Source organism: Sitophilus oryzae, unplaced genomic scaffold (genome assembly GCF_002938485.1).
Source record: "Sitophilus oryzae breed Bouriz unplaced genomic scaffold, Soryzae_2.0 scaffold_1494_pilon_pilon, whole genome shotgun sequence".
NCBI classification, from domain to species: Eukaryota; Metazoa; Arthropoda; class Insecta; order Coleoptera; family Curculionidae; genus Sitophilus; species Sitophilus oryzae.
The window spans coordinates 2,273,659-2,289,086 of record NW_022146163.1 but is presented as its reverse complement, the minus strand read 5'-3'; the positions used below and the strand labels follow the sequence as shown (position 1 = coordinate 2,289,086).

The following is a 15,428-nucleotide window of genomic DNA, read 5'->3' as shown; positions in this document are numbered from 1 at the left end:
AACGAATATTGAATTAAACACGCTGATTTTGGTCTTCAATGATACCTCTTTTTTGCCTAGAAAGGTGTTCTTTATGCTATGGTATAGGTTAGCGGCGCTTTGAACCCTTGCAGTTATTTCTTGGTTTTGGTGTCACTGACTTTCTATCTGGACTCCCAAGTATTTGAAAGAATTTACCTGCTCTATTATTTGATCATTTATTTCTATGTTAACTACTGCTTCGCTCTTTCCGCTAATCATTATTTTTGTTTTGTTCTCATTTAATTTAAGGTTTTTGGTAGATAACTTGTTGTTCCATGTATTAAGCCATGTATTGAGTTCCATGTATGATAGCCTCTAAAAGAAAAATAAAACAGGTTTTTTAATACCTACAATCTAATAAAAATAAATGTATTTATTGCTCATGCATCTGTAACGTAGTAACTAAAATCTGTTAACTTGACACAATGTCATTTTCACAGAACGTCAACGGTTTTTGTAGATGTATCTGTTTAAAAAAAAACTAAAGTGTTCTCTAATAGTTACATTTAGACATTTTAAATAGTTTTTTCTTTGTTTTTTGTACGTTTTTGCTTTTTACGACGGAAAGAGATATACTATCCAAAACGTTAAGCATTTTTTTGTTAGGAAAATTTGTTTATTAGTAAGCCACTGCTGACAGTTAGTCTCCGTTGGATTAACGCAGCAGTGCTTAAAAAAATAACTATTTTATTTTGCAGATTTTCTTATAGTTTTCTTATAGTGGTAGTTACCCATAGGACTATTTTGAGGAGATGAATCCGCCTCAGAAATATAGATTTTTTTTTAGATATTATTATAAAATACATTAAGTTCAAATTATTTTAAAGTGACTAAATACATAAAAAGGAAGCTTTATTCCATTTTTAGGTTAAAAATAAATTATCTAGGACAAAGTCGTAAATTGCACATTCTGAGTTTATCCATAAAAAGTAAGTGCATGTTTATGATCCATTAGAAGGAAAATAGTCAGTTGGAAAATAAAGACATTTTTATTGAAGTTTTAAAAATTTAAAAATAAAGTTTGAGCTAGAAAATTTGAATTAATACGGAAATTTATTTTATCAGTTCATTTTTAATTTAAAAAAGAACATTAATTCTAATGCATAGTTTAATGTTGACGAGACTCTGACTCTCAAATGTTATTATTTATTTAAATAAATACACTCTGTTTATTTTAAGGAAAGATTTCAACAGACGATGACAGAAAAAAGCAGATAACGTCTATGTAGAATGTAGAACGTTTAGGAGGGGAGTTAATCACCGCGACCTTATAGATCTATTGTGTGTTCCCCTTTCTTGAGTTATAACGAGTTATAACTCATCATACAGTCTCAGGGCTTTAACAAAAGCCAATATCTGAGACGGCTCCACAGAGGCCAGCTCTCCATCCGCGACATCAGACGTACGAAAGTTTATGGCACGAAAGGTCGTCGTCTCGGCGCACTCAGTGATAAGGTGTTCTGGTGTTTCCCCATTTTCCCCACAGAATCTCAGCTCCAGCCTACTGAGGTGTTCGTTGAGGAGACAGTGTTCTGTTAGAAACCCCGTGACAATCCGAAGATTGTTTTTACTTAAATCAAGGAAAACCTTTGATTTTTCTGGGTCGTAAGTTCTGAGGAACTTTTTCGAGTGTCTTAGACCGTTGGAGGACACCCATTCCAAGTTACGGATGGAGTCTTCCAGATTCTTCAGTTCCGCTTTCAGTTGGTTCCCGTTTGGAAAACAGAACGGTTCTGGTCCAGTTAGTTCAGTGTTCGCTCCTTTCCTAGCTAGATCATTTGCTTTTTCATTGCCTTCTATCCCTTGGTGAGCAGGCACCCAGAGTAGGAGGACTTTATTTACTTTGCCTAATTTGTTGAGCTTCTCTAGGCATTCTTTGACCAACTTCGAATTGATGGTTACTGAGTTGATCGCGTTAAGTGCTGCTTGACTATCGGATAGGATGGCAATTTCCTGTTTTCGATAGTTCCTATCTAAGATAAATTGTACGCATCTTTCGATAGCGTAAATTTCTGCCTGAAGGATAGGTGCCCATTGGTTCGGAGTATTTAGTTTTCGGCCCAAATACTCCTATCCCTGTCCCTGCTTTGGTTTTGGAAGCATCAGTATACCACGTGATGGTATGGTCTTTTATATGCTGAATAAGCGTTTCTTTCTTCCAATCCTTTTTATTACTGAATACTACAGTGAGGTGTTTCTCAAAGTTGTAAATTCTTGGTACTATGTCATCTACTGGGAGTTGAAGAAGTGGAATTTTCTTTTTGATGGTGTTCCAAGCCCCTGACCTGAAAATTCTCCCAGTACTGTTTCCGTCAAAGATAACGTCCATACCAATCCATTTATTTCACTAAAAAAAGCTTCTATTTTTTAAGTTAACTATGGAAGGTTTTATATATAAATCCGTTATGCATCGTCTCTGTTGTTTTTAACCAGTTTTATTGATTTATTTCAAAAATGACAGATCACATTTTAAGATTATTGGTTTGACGGGACGATGAACGACAAACGGACGCCGAGCCGATGCGTATGAACTCGACTTAAGATTTTTGAGAGTTGTCAAACTTTTGCCGAATTATAGGTTTTGATTTTATGTCAAATTATGTGAAATGGAAATGCATATTTTGCATTTTGCATTTTGGACTGTGTTATTACGTGTGTTTCGTGTTTTTTAAAATTAAGTGGAGGAAAACTCGAGGAAAATTAAGTGTTGATCCAGGCCATAGTTTACAGTTAATATTCAGTGCCCAGAGACACAGTTTACCGGAGTTATACCAACTTATTTCTCTGTAAAATAAAATAAACTACTTTGAAATTAAAATGACAGACACATCTATCGCTGTCAAAGATTTTGTCGTTGGACAGACTATACCTGTAGATTTGTATACATTTTTCACAATTTCGTTAGTTTTAAGGGTCGGTATTTTTCCTAAGTTAATAAAATAAGGTAAATAATATTACAATATTAAATTTGACCAGAGTATTGTCATGCAAGTAATTAAAAGTATAATTGGCCATATTAATATTTATGATGTTGTTTCCATTTAATTTCGGTATTTGCCGCAGAAGTGAACTTATATTGCAAATATAAACGTTAATGATGTGTGCTGAACTTTGTTTGGCATAGGAGCGAGATACGTTTACCGACAGAAATATTTAAGTTATTTGCCTTCTGGTTATTTAGCGATATTCAGAATTTCCTATCGATTTCTTTTCAATTTTAGAAATTATGAATTAAATAGTTACATTATAATATAAACAATATGTGTCTCATGGACAATGAAATTATGAACAAAATTTTAATATTCCTTTTTATCTGCAGATAGAAATAATAACGTTTTACATTTTATTTTTCTTTGGTGTAGCTTTGTTTTTTTTGTAAAATTTTTATTACTGTAAAGCTTGTGTAAAAGAGAAATAATTGGAGTATCAATTTCGCTCATTCTTATTTTTATGGCGTTTATCTTTACATTCTCAAAAAAATAAACTCTAGATAAATAGAAAAAATCTAAATAAAACAAATTCCGGTCCAATTCTAGAAAATTACTGAAGATTTTATTAGGTAGTGATGCTAATCTATCGGGTGTTTCTCAAAAATGACTTACCTCTCCCAACTTTTCTATTTTTTCACATAAAAAAGAGAGATTTAATATGTTAGTATAACATAAATTAGGATTGATTGTATCCTTGGTATTGTTTTACTTTATTGGATAGAAAATGACACTCTGAATAGAATGACATATCATATGTCAACTTTTGATATTTCGCTGAAAAACTCGTATTTTAAATTTCAATTTAGAGTGCCATGACTGTTAAAAACACTAATTTTTAATCAAGAAGCCTTTTAAAAATGGATTTGATCGTTTAATTTTTTTTTTCCTGTTTTGAACAATGGTATATAGTACGAGGTCTAATTAGTATATTTGAAAAAAACGACGAATATTTATTAATTTTTATAAATTTTTGTTAATTTTTGACGAATAATTTGATATCACACACTTGGTATTTCGAGTCAAATTGTCGTTATGAACCGCCAGTTACAATTTCAAATAAATCGTACTCGAAAATGTCAAAAGTTGACGTGTGATATGTCATTCTATTCAGAGTGTCATTATCTAGCGAAAAAAATAAAAACCAAGGGTGTCATTTAAAAATCAAAAGTTGTAGTCATTTCTGGTGCAACAGAAAGTGACAGAAAACAACTGAATACGACAATTAATCCTGATTTATGTCATATACTAACGCACCAAATCTAGTTTTTTTTATCTGAAAAATTTAACAATTTATAGAGGTGAGCCTCTTTCGAGAAACACCCGGTATATTTTTTCAAGGATCTTCTAAATATATAAAAATATGTATATTATTTTGTTTGATGGAATAAAATAATAAATATCACTTAAAATTAAAACTGATATAATAAACTCTCCAAGGAACATTCTGTCTTTCAAACTCTTTTTCAATCAATCAGTTTATTACAATTTTCTCTTAATAATAAATTACGGGTTTAATAAATATTAATTGCAGGAATGGTCATATTAGAAATTAAACGGATCGGACGGAACGGACGGAACGGATCGGATCGGACGGATCAACTTCAATCGGACCAACAACTTCAACTACTTCAAATAATAAAGGCATTTCGAAAAAGCATTTAAAAGATAAAAAACGCTGCAAAGACTATCAAAATGTTGATCTAATAACAATTTGATGTTTATACTATTCCGCGAAAAGAAATTATTAGCTTTTTTCCAAAGCCTACCATTACTTCACTGAATCATCGTTTCTTGTTCACTATTATTAATACCTTATTAGATATTAATACATCTGGTATTATGGTATTCTGGTATTTCGTCGATTTTAAAATAAACTGTTTCTATCTTATTTTTTTATTAGAATGTAAAGGAATATTCTATAATAAAGGAACATTCGTAAAGAAAAATCTTATCAAAAACATGCAAAAAAATTAATTTGGATAGTTTAGTTTGTTTAGAAACTTTTTTATCTTTTGTATTTTTTTGATAAAACTCACCGATTTGAAATTAAAAAATAAAATATAAAGCATAAGCCCGCGGTTACATTGGACGCGGGTCCGTGCGTTTTTTTAAACGTGTAAACGTATTTTATTTAAGTGGTTACATTAGATGCGCGTTCATGGTGTCCTGTGTGTCGAGTTTGTCAAAACGGACGCCACTACTTTGATGCTGTCTGAGGATTTAATGTTAAAATAACTACTTATGAACAGAAGAAAATGTTAGGTAAATGATTTATATGTAAGAAAAGGCGAAGAAAATGAATATGTAAAATATTTGGTGAAGTAAAACAGCAACCGGTCAAATTTTTTGAATATTTTACAATGTTTCCAGCAACATTAATATAACTAAAATAAAAATAAACCTGGTATTCAAAGATATTCAAATTTTTCGTGAATGTATTGGGCCCAGAGATATAAAAATTCGAACGCTCGGACGTACACGTATTAAAAAAACAAACCATTTTGTTTTCATCCGACCAACGGAAATCGACCTACGTGCACGGACGCGCAAACTCCGATGCAATGTAACCGCCTGCGTAGATACCATTTGTTTGTTTTTTGCTGCGTGCACGTCCGAGCACGTACGACCAAAAAAACGTACGGACACGCATCCAATGTAACCACGGGCTTACCATGTTAGGACAAAAAACATTTTTAGATAAAGTATCTGGTGGGCTGCTGTAATTTTTTTAGGAAAAAATCTAGTCGGCCGCTGTCACTTTTTAGAATGTTTCTAATATTATTTGATTTGACAATCATAATGACAAATTTAATTTCATGGTTAGGTTTTCCTCTTGTAAAAACAATCCGGGGACATACTGTAGATGCTCGACGTACTGTTAATACCCGAAATAGAAATATACACAGTAATCCTATTTTAGTAATTCGTCATTGGAACTTGCTAAAACCCTAAAATGCATCGAATAATGGATTCTCACTTTACCAGCTTTTTTTCGTACCTGTATTAACGCTTTTTAATGGATTTCATGATGTTAGCTATGCGCCGAGATTCACAGTATCGTACCAAATGAACCAAACCAAACCAAACCAATGGAGATAATTTGATTATATACATTTATTACCTTTTTTTGTACGTGAGAAGTAGTTCAGAATTAAAAAAGGTAGTTTATTACCGTATATATTATCCACGTTATTCTGATATATTATCTACGATTTTGTTTTGGAGGCATGGCAATCGAGAACAGCCGTACAATATTCATTGAAAAAAATTTCTATACCTCTAGCGGATTTATTCAAAAAATCTTCAAAAAGTCCTGTGGGTATTTCGCCACTTGCACTCCAAGAAAATCTACAAAATAAAATAGGACTTTTACCCATAGGACTTTTTTGAAAAGACATATTCTTTGAATTTTGACTGCCTTGAATGTCTTGGTTTTAAATTTGAATGTCTCACATCAATTTTTCAGTCAGCTGTTGTAGGGATCGGCTCTGATAGTAATACACTTTACCTTTTTTACGATTTTGGTTTTGTAACATCGATTGCTATTATTGGTTTGATAATAAAAGTACTTACTTATTTATTGACCTACTGATATTATCGGTAGGTAGGTATCAATTTATAACAAAGTTGTTGAATAGGTATTTCCATAGAAACTAAACAAAATAACTTATGTTTTTGATGGGATTTTGTTTCCTCTTGTAGGTTTTAGGGTCCGAGCAGTATATCTTTCTATACCGGGTGCGTCTCAAAAGGGGCTTACCCCTATAACTTTTTTATTTTTCAGATAAAAAAAAACGAGATTTGGTATGTTACTATATGACATACACTAGGATTGATTGACGTATTCAATTCTTTTAGGCCACTTACTGTTTCACCGGAAATGACTACAATTTTTGATTTTTAAATAGCACCCTCGGTAGTTTTTTACTTTATTCGATAGAAAGTGACTCTAAATTTAATGACATATCGTATGTCAACTTCGGACATTTTTGCTTAAAACAAAATTGTATTTTAAATTTCAATCTAGAGTGCCATGGCAAAAACACTAATTTTTAAAACTTGGAAAATAGATTTGATCGTCTAACGCTTTTAATCTCTTTTCCTGGCCGGTTAAAAGCTTCCCAAATCGTATTTTTAATCATATCAGCATATTTAGCTCATTTTTTTAAGCATATTTAGCTCAGCATATTTAGCTCATTAGCATATTTCGAAAAAGAATTTTTACGAATTGGTACCACAATTTGGTACCACACACTTGATATTTCGATTCAAATTGTCGTTATGAATCACATTTTGCAATTTTAAATAAACCGTATTTGAAAATGTCAAAAGTTGACATTTGATATGTCATTCTGGGAGTCAATATGACCCCTACTAATAGAGGGCGCCACCTACATGTGTTTTAACTGTTTTGAAGCGTAATAACTTTTTGTACGTACCCGTATAAAACTACCGAGTGGAAAAATATACATCTCTGTGACTTTTTACGTAAAAAATATCTCTTTGTAAAAATCGCTACGAGCAACCGTTCTTAAGATATTTAGAATGGAAATAGTCAATATATGTCATTATTGACGAAAAATATACACGATGAGTAGATAGTTATTTCACTGAAATAATAAATTTGGGAAATTTTTATTTTTTTAATTTAATCATAAGCTTTTCTGCAAAAAATGATGATAAAACCGTTTCTGTTGAACTTTTGGCACAAAAACATTTCAAATTTATGATTTCAGTCTAATAACTATTTAGTCAACATGTTTAATTTATGTCAATGATGACAGGTATTGATAATTTCGATTCCAAATATCTTGAAAACTATTACTCGTAGCGATTTTTACCAAGAGACCTTTTTACGTAAAAAACGTCGTAAATGTATATTTTTTTACTCAGTAATTTTATACAGGTATGGTCGAAAAGTTATTACTCTTCAAACCAGTTAAAAAATATGTAGGTGGCGCCCTCTACTAGTAGGAGTCATATTGACATCAAAATCAAATTTTTCATGTCAAAAAACTACCAGACACCAATTTTCATCCAAATATTGACTTTACTTCAGAAATTATTTGGAAAAAATTGAGATAAAAATGAAACTTCTACACCTGTATCTCCGAAACCAAGCATTTTAGGACATACTCATATACTAAGGGCTGGCAAAGGTTAGTCTTGGGTCGATATTTCCGTCTGTAAGAAGAGTACAATGCGTTTATAATGTACTGAACAAAGAGAGGACAGTAAACACGTTGCCAAACGTATGAAATAAACCGAGAAACTGTGCACATCGCTAAGAGACGTGGAAGGTGATATAGCAGATTTGTCGCAGTTGACCGGTCTACCCAATCAATACCTTTGTAAGTACTCTGTAAAGTTCTAGGGAGAGGTGTACGTCATGCGTTCAGCTACGATTTGATTACGTCTCGTGATACTTAATTTGTTTATTTATTAACGAGTCGTTGTAATTTTCCCTCTAGCTTGAATTTTTTTAAGTGCGAGCTAGAAACACTTGCATTTTTGGTAAAAATAAGTGGAATTGAGTGGGTGGTGGATAGTGGTCGCGCTATTAGAACTCTGAATTCAAAAATCGATATCTCGAAATCTAGATTGTAGTTTGTTCAAGAACTGTGTTAATATTTCTGCTGTATTTCTTGTAAACAGTTGTCTTGTGAAAATCTTCATCAATAAAAATATTACACGATTGCTGAAAATTGCTATGCTCTAAAAGTAAATGGATGGATTGTTTACAATTTTTGAATGGAAAAAACAACCTTAACGAATTTTTCTTATGAATACAGTTCGGACCACCCTGTATATGTATTCTGCTAAATTTAACATTTTCCGTGACAAATACATCCTGATTGGAATCTAGAATTTCGTAAACAAATATTCCGATTCAATCAAAACCCGCTCGAAATCATTACGTCGATAGATATACAAAATTGGTTTAAAATTAAATGCGTACATCCGTTTTTGCATACATTGCAAATGGTTTGGTAATATTTTAGGACAACTGTATTGATAGATCGCATATTTGTTTACGTAAATATCTGTTTACAGAGGATGAGCCGGATAGTTCATTTATATTTTATCAGTTTTGCAATAATTTTAATTGAAATTTACAATACGAATACCGAGAATAAATCTTATAGATAGCAAAAAAGAGTTGTAAAAGTTACACGAGGAGATAAAACTGTACTACATATTATACTACACTTGATCAAATGATCAATAATTGAAGGGCTTGTTGTAATAACATGATAAGCCACTCAACCAGAAATTAGTTTTATTAATTAATAACTAGTGTTTTTCTTGCCTTTTATCCAACAAATTTGTTAGATAAATACTTAGCCAGTTAACCTAAACTATCTCTAAAACGTCTTCAAATTTATATTTATTAATATTTATATTTTCACATTTTTTTCAAGACTTCAAATTCTCAATAATTCAGAATTTTATATACGGATTTGTGACATATCATGTCATTACAATAAGGCCCTTCAATTTTTGTTCTTTTTTAAACGTCACAAAAGAATTAACTTTTGCGCGTGATTGACAATATAAAGAGGTAATTTTAACGCCTAGGCATAAACACTTTTTACAAAAGTATACAAATCGTATATTGTGTTATTAGGAGTGTAATGGTATTCAAAAAAAAATATATATACATATATTTTTTTTACCGAAGTAATAGTCTAATGCCCACTTGCACCGTTTGTATAAACTTTGTTTAAAGGCTAAACAGTGATTAACTATACATATTTTATTATAGTTAATCACTGTTTAGCCTTTAAACAAAATTTACACAAACGGTGCAAGTGGGCATAAGAGCTAGCAACGTTTTCGAGAAAGTATTTTAAGACGTCTGGTTCTTTGATATATCTTTTACTATGCTCTCTGGAACAGCATGCGTCCCGTCTAGCTGCCGATACCCGTTGCGTTCACTACTGCGCATCGGAAGAAGATCCTATATTTTTTATTAATTTAGTCCTATAAATTCTAGTATTGAATATAAATAGAACATGTCTCCATAGCGCAGTGCGTAGAGTTTCCGACCACCAACCGATGATTCAGAGTTCGAATCCGGGTCAGGGCAAAGACTTTTTTATTTTATTTTCGTTTATATTCTGAAAGTAAAGTATTAAATAATTCTGGTAATTAAAAAAAACAAATATTTATTACTTTACTATCAGAATATAAACGAAAATAAAATAAGAAAGTCTTTGCCCTGACCCGGATTCGAACTCTGAATCATCGGTTCGTGGTCGGAAACTCTACGCACTGCGCTGTGGAGACATGTTCGATTTATATTCAATACTAGAATTTAAAGAACTAATAAAAATATAGAATCTTCTTTCAATGCGCAGTAGGGAACGCAACGTATACCGGCAGCCAGACGGGCCGCATGCTGTTCTAGAGAGCGCACTAAAAGATATATCAAAGAGCCAGACGTCTTAAAATACTTGTTTTTCCCACGTTGCTAGCTCTCGTACTATAAGGGGAGTGTAATGAAGTCCGTATATTTTTTTTACTTAATCTGTTAAATGCTAGGCGTGAACATAAATCGAACACGGCACGATAGCTCGGCGCGAAAGTATTTCGCTGGTACACCGAAGAGCCAGGGTTCGATCCTGCCTCGGGACATAACTTTTTTTTATTTCTTTTATCGTTAATATTCTGATTGTAAAATAGTTAGATATTTGTTTTTTTGATCACCTGAACGGATAGCGTTTGTGGATTTATGAACCATACTGTATATAAGTAGAATTTGATATGTTTATTTGTTTTGAAGGATTATGGTAACAAATAATTCTTAGACAAGCTTAGTATGGTTTATTTTTATTTTTAGAACTGTTATGATAGTCTAAAACCGAAAAATATTTTTAATACTAAAAATTATTTGCTGATAAAATTGTGTTAAATATTTCGTCGATTTGCATGGATACGTTGAAGTTTTTTTTTGGTACAAACAGCAAATGGTTTTTTGTAGAATCGACGGGTAAAAACCGTTTTTTTACTGTAAGGAATCTTGATGGGTCGTAAGGACGATGGTAACCGAACGTGGTTCGTGGTTCCCGACGGGAAAGATTAATTAAGCGACGGGAGCGCGAAAACGGGGGCCTTCCTGTTGAGACTAAGTACCGGTGATCTTTACTAAGTAAACCTCGTGAGTTTAAGTCAATTCTGATCCGTTATTTTTTTTATCAGCGCTGCTGTAAAAAAACGAATTCTTGAGTTTTAAAGTAAAAGTACCGTATCTCCGTTTTTGATTTTAAATAAGTATAAATCGTGGTCCTAGAGATTTGATTTAAAATAAGTGTAAACCGTATTTCTGATTTATGAGTATAGATAGTTAAAAACCGAGCGTTTAGTTTTTTTATAACTGACCGTGGATAATTAGTGTGACCGGATTCCGGGCTGCTGTAGGCGATTCAGACTGTTTCGGCACAACCAGACCGTTTCGTTTTGATCCGACGCCGATTTTCTTAAGTTTTCTTTATACCTGACCGTGAATAATTAGTGTGATTCCGGATTCAGGAGTCAAAGTGATATTTTTTGTGGCGAGGTTGTACGTTTGACATACAGGTGGGGCACAAAAAGTAATTTTTACTCCGAGTAGAACATGCTATTTTTTCCAACGCCCACAAATAATTTATTAAACAATTTCAAACGTTCCAAATAATATAAAAAGATTTAAAATAATACCTCGTAAGTAATTATACGAGTATATCCAGAAACTATTAATATTTTTGTGACGTTAGAAAAAAATTATTTCTGACCTTTGAAAAAAAATAGCATGTTCCATTCGGAGTAAAAATGTACTTTTTGTGCCTCACCTGTAATCATTGAGGCTGTCAAATGTACAACCTCGCCATGAAGGTATACTATTTTTGTCTGGATATATGATTAATAAAGTTTTTTTCTTTTTTCTTTTCAGGAATTAGGAGGCAATTAAATTGAAGATAGAAGGTAAGTTTTGTTCAATTGATATTCATAAGTATCACAGGATTTAATAAGTTATTGCCCTTCAGAGTTGATACATTTTGTAGAGACCAGTTAGACCTACTATAATATTGTCAAATTTTAAAATTAAGTAATTGGCGCTTATCAAGTTTTTCCCCTAGAACCTTTAATTATAATAATTTTAATGTTTTAACGCCAAGATGTTGGTCTATTATTTTGATATTTCCACTTATAGTCCAAGAAAGTAGGCCTTTAAATACAAAATTTTGGTAAAAACTGGTATTTTTGATGTAAGTTACTTTAAGAGATCTAAAAACGAATTGTGAAAGATTTTTTCTTAATTCACCCCCGGGAAGGGATGAAATAAATAAATAAAATGACTTTTTCGAAATTTCGGGGAAACGGTAAGAACTAGAATGTAGAGGTTTGTATATCTGAGATAGCTTTGTTTTTACAGTAAGGTGTGTATATTATTTGTCTCAGTAACAGAGCATCGTAAAATTTTATTTTATTTGAATATATATCCCTATAAAGACAAACTCTATAACTGAAACAGAACAAGCAAATATCGCTTAAATTTAAAATGAGTTCTTTGAGAAACAGGATAAAGCCAACCGAATCAAATAAAAAATATATTTATTTGGTTTTGTTTTCCCGGCCTCATTTCATTACGTTTTGCCTTTGTTCGGTTTCTCATCAATGAAATATAACAAAAAAACAAAAACGCAGCCGTCGACAGAAGACAAAAGATTTTAACATGTAGGGCGAGCTTCAATCCAATTTTCTTTATTTACAAGTTCGATATGGAGAGAAAAAGTCGTTTTATATTATTTAATTTCAATAGAATGTATTTTCGTTGGAATTAAATTGAACAGCGTCTATGCATTTAATTAATAGCTAGGTAAATAAAATACTGGCCTAACCTAACCTAACAAAACAAATGCAAAAAAACTTTAAGTGGTGATTCATTGTTAAAAATAAATAGTAGTTTATTATACAGGATTATTCACCACATACGATACGGAGTATTGTAGCTAAACGATTAAATTTTAACAAATTGTAAGTTTTGGGTTCGTTGAACGACTGTTAGAGCTACAATTTAAAAATATTTTGACAAGATACAGTGGTTTCAAAATAAATAAAAATGTCAAAAAGTTGTATTTTTTAAATGGAACACCCTTATTACATTTTTAGTTTCTGGGATTAAAATAAATAGGTTTTATTTTAACATAATATGTATTTATTTTTAGATTTATTTTCCTTTAACTAAACGTACAAGTACCTTGTAAGAAACCAATTAAATTTGGTCGCGTCTTAAAAAAAATCGACGCAATATTTTTAGATATTGACCTCCCTACAATAATAACCACGAGCCGCCACTGCAGGTAAACGATAAAGATTCCGTTAGTTTTATGTCGCAGGTAAGGCGTTTTGTGTTATATTTATAAAACATTTAGTCTATATTTTTGATGATTAGAGGAAAATATGTTGTTTATAAATATTTAATTTATTAAAAACTGTATATCATATTTTGTTCGGTTGTGAATATTATTTTATTTTTTGTTATTGAAGAGCGAGACTGATCTTGGTCTTGGTCTTGCATAAAAAAAGACCAGAAAAGCCTATTGGAAGACTTAGGCAGGACCATTGGTATCAGTTATAGTGAAATAACCAGAGATTTATTAGTTTCCTGTTTAAGGGAAAATTTAATAATTATTAACAAAAATTATCTCAAAAAATTATAAATAAATATAATTTCAATAAAAATATAAAAGAATTAAAAAGCAATTTTAAATTATTCGACAGTATAAATCCATTTAATAATTGTTGTTTGTTGTTACTATTTGTACAAATACAAGCCACCAAGAAGTTGGGTCCGTTGAATTCTCAGCCCAATAAAGTTTTTTTGCCTGTAAAGTATTTTTAGTTAACGTATTTTTTTTGCTGCTAGGGGTAATATAAACGGGGTCTGTTTACGCGGAATTCGAACCGCGATTCTTGGCCATATCTTTGTTAATGAAATCAGTATTTATATATTTTAGTACATTGTTTCAGTGGCAAAACATCCACCTGTTTCAAATATCAAATATCTTATTTCGATCTTAATAGGATTTATCCCCGAACTCTCTGATATTAACGAAATTATCAACGGTGCGCGGTTAATCTGTATCAAGATCCATAATAGATTAACAGTGGCCCTGTATAATACCCACGGGGAAAAGCGATTTCTAAAATAAGCAGTCAAATTTCAATTAACTTCTGGCTGTTGGGACGGAAATTACATTTAACCACCGAAACCAATCAGTCTATGAATATAGAGTTCCATCGCAAATGATATTGGCATGGCGTGGGGTTTTAGGTTCTATTTTTATATTTTTACTTAGCATGATATTTTTTTTTATAAAGTTACTGGTTTATATATATTTCATATTTGGATCTTTTTGAGTCTGATTTTAATTAACACTTTTTGGTCATATGTAAGTCATATGGTCAATATTTAAGTCGGCACTTCGCGATGTTCGGCAGTTGAAACGGTAGGCAATGAGTAAGCGCTTGTTGATCACGTGAAGCACAGAAAAGAGATGCATTGGAAAATGACCCTTGTTGTTTCAGTATTTCTGTTTATGTAATGTTTATATTTTGCGCAATGTTGGGTTATTATGTTTGAACTTTGTAAAATATTGAAATTATTTTTAAATCGAAAGAAAAACGTTCGAAATCTTCACAATTCCAAACCTAACCTAGAATCGAAACTGACAGTTTATAATGACGGTCGTGAGAGGAAAAGTGATAGCGGTCGTGTTGCCATAGCTACTCCGTTCGGGGTAGATCTATCCCTTTGCAAAATAATTTAACCCCGCTATTTCGTGATAATCTACCCCGATGAAAAATAAGTTTATGACAACACTGGGTAGCGATTTGTGCCCATACCGCGGCTAAGAAAATCAATATAACAAACTTGATACTGTACCAACATTTATGAGTACCAATATCCTTTGGTTGTGTGCTAGGAAATAAATTTTCATGCATATTTTCATCGATAGGTTTGTGGCTTCTGAATAACGGTCTAGGTAAGGCATTAGCTCATTTGCCAGCTGAGAATTAGAATTTAGAGTTAGTAACTCGTATTTTCATTGGAGGATACTGTCATACTTATTTCAAACCAATAATAGAGAATATGCGTATAATTTAATAAAATTACTGTAAATCACTAAATAATGAATAAAAATCAAAACATTTAAACAAAAACAGACTTTCCCTTTAAATATGCGCACATAGTGCACACGCTATTTTTTTATTTTGTAGATTTTCTTCTAGTGGCAAAAAACTTAGAAGTATTTTCAATAAAATGATGGTATTTCAACGAAAATTTTATTTATAATAATTAAATATGTTTATTTGATATTTTTAACTAATAATTTCACGTAATATAGAACTTGTAGAACTTTAAGGAAATAT

The 15,428-nt window shown here is 31.7% G+C and overlaps 1 protein-coding gene across 1 annotated transcript in view; it reads left to right on the top strand.

The window, feature by feature from the left end:
- The window catches only part of LOC115877495 (high affinity cGMP-specific 3',5'-cyclic phosphodiesterase 9A), a 543,425-nt gene that overhangs the window by 360,219 nt on the left and 167,778 nt on the right, over positions 1–15,428 (top strand). The window contains exon 3 of the mRNA XM_030893689.1: positions 11,944–11,975. The gene's annotated coding sequence lies outside the window, so the exon portion shown is untranslated. The remainder of the gene's footprint in view (positions 1–11,943; positions 11,976–15,428) is intronic.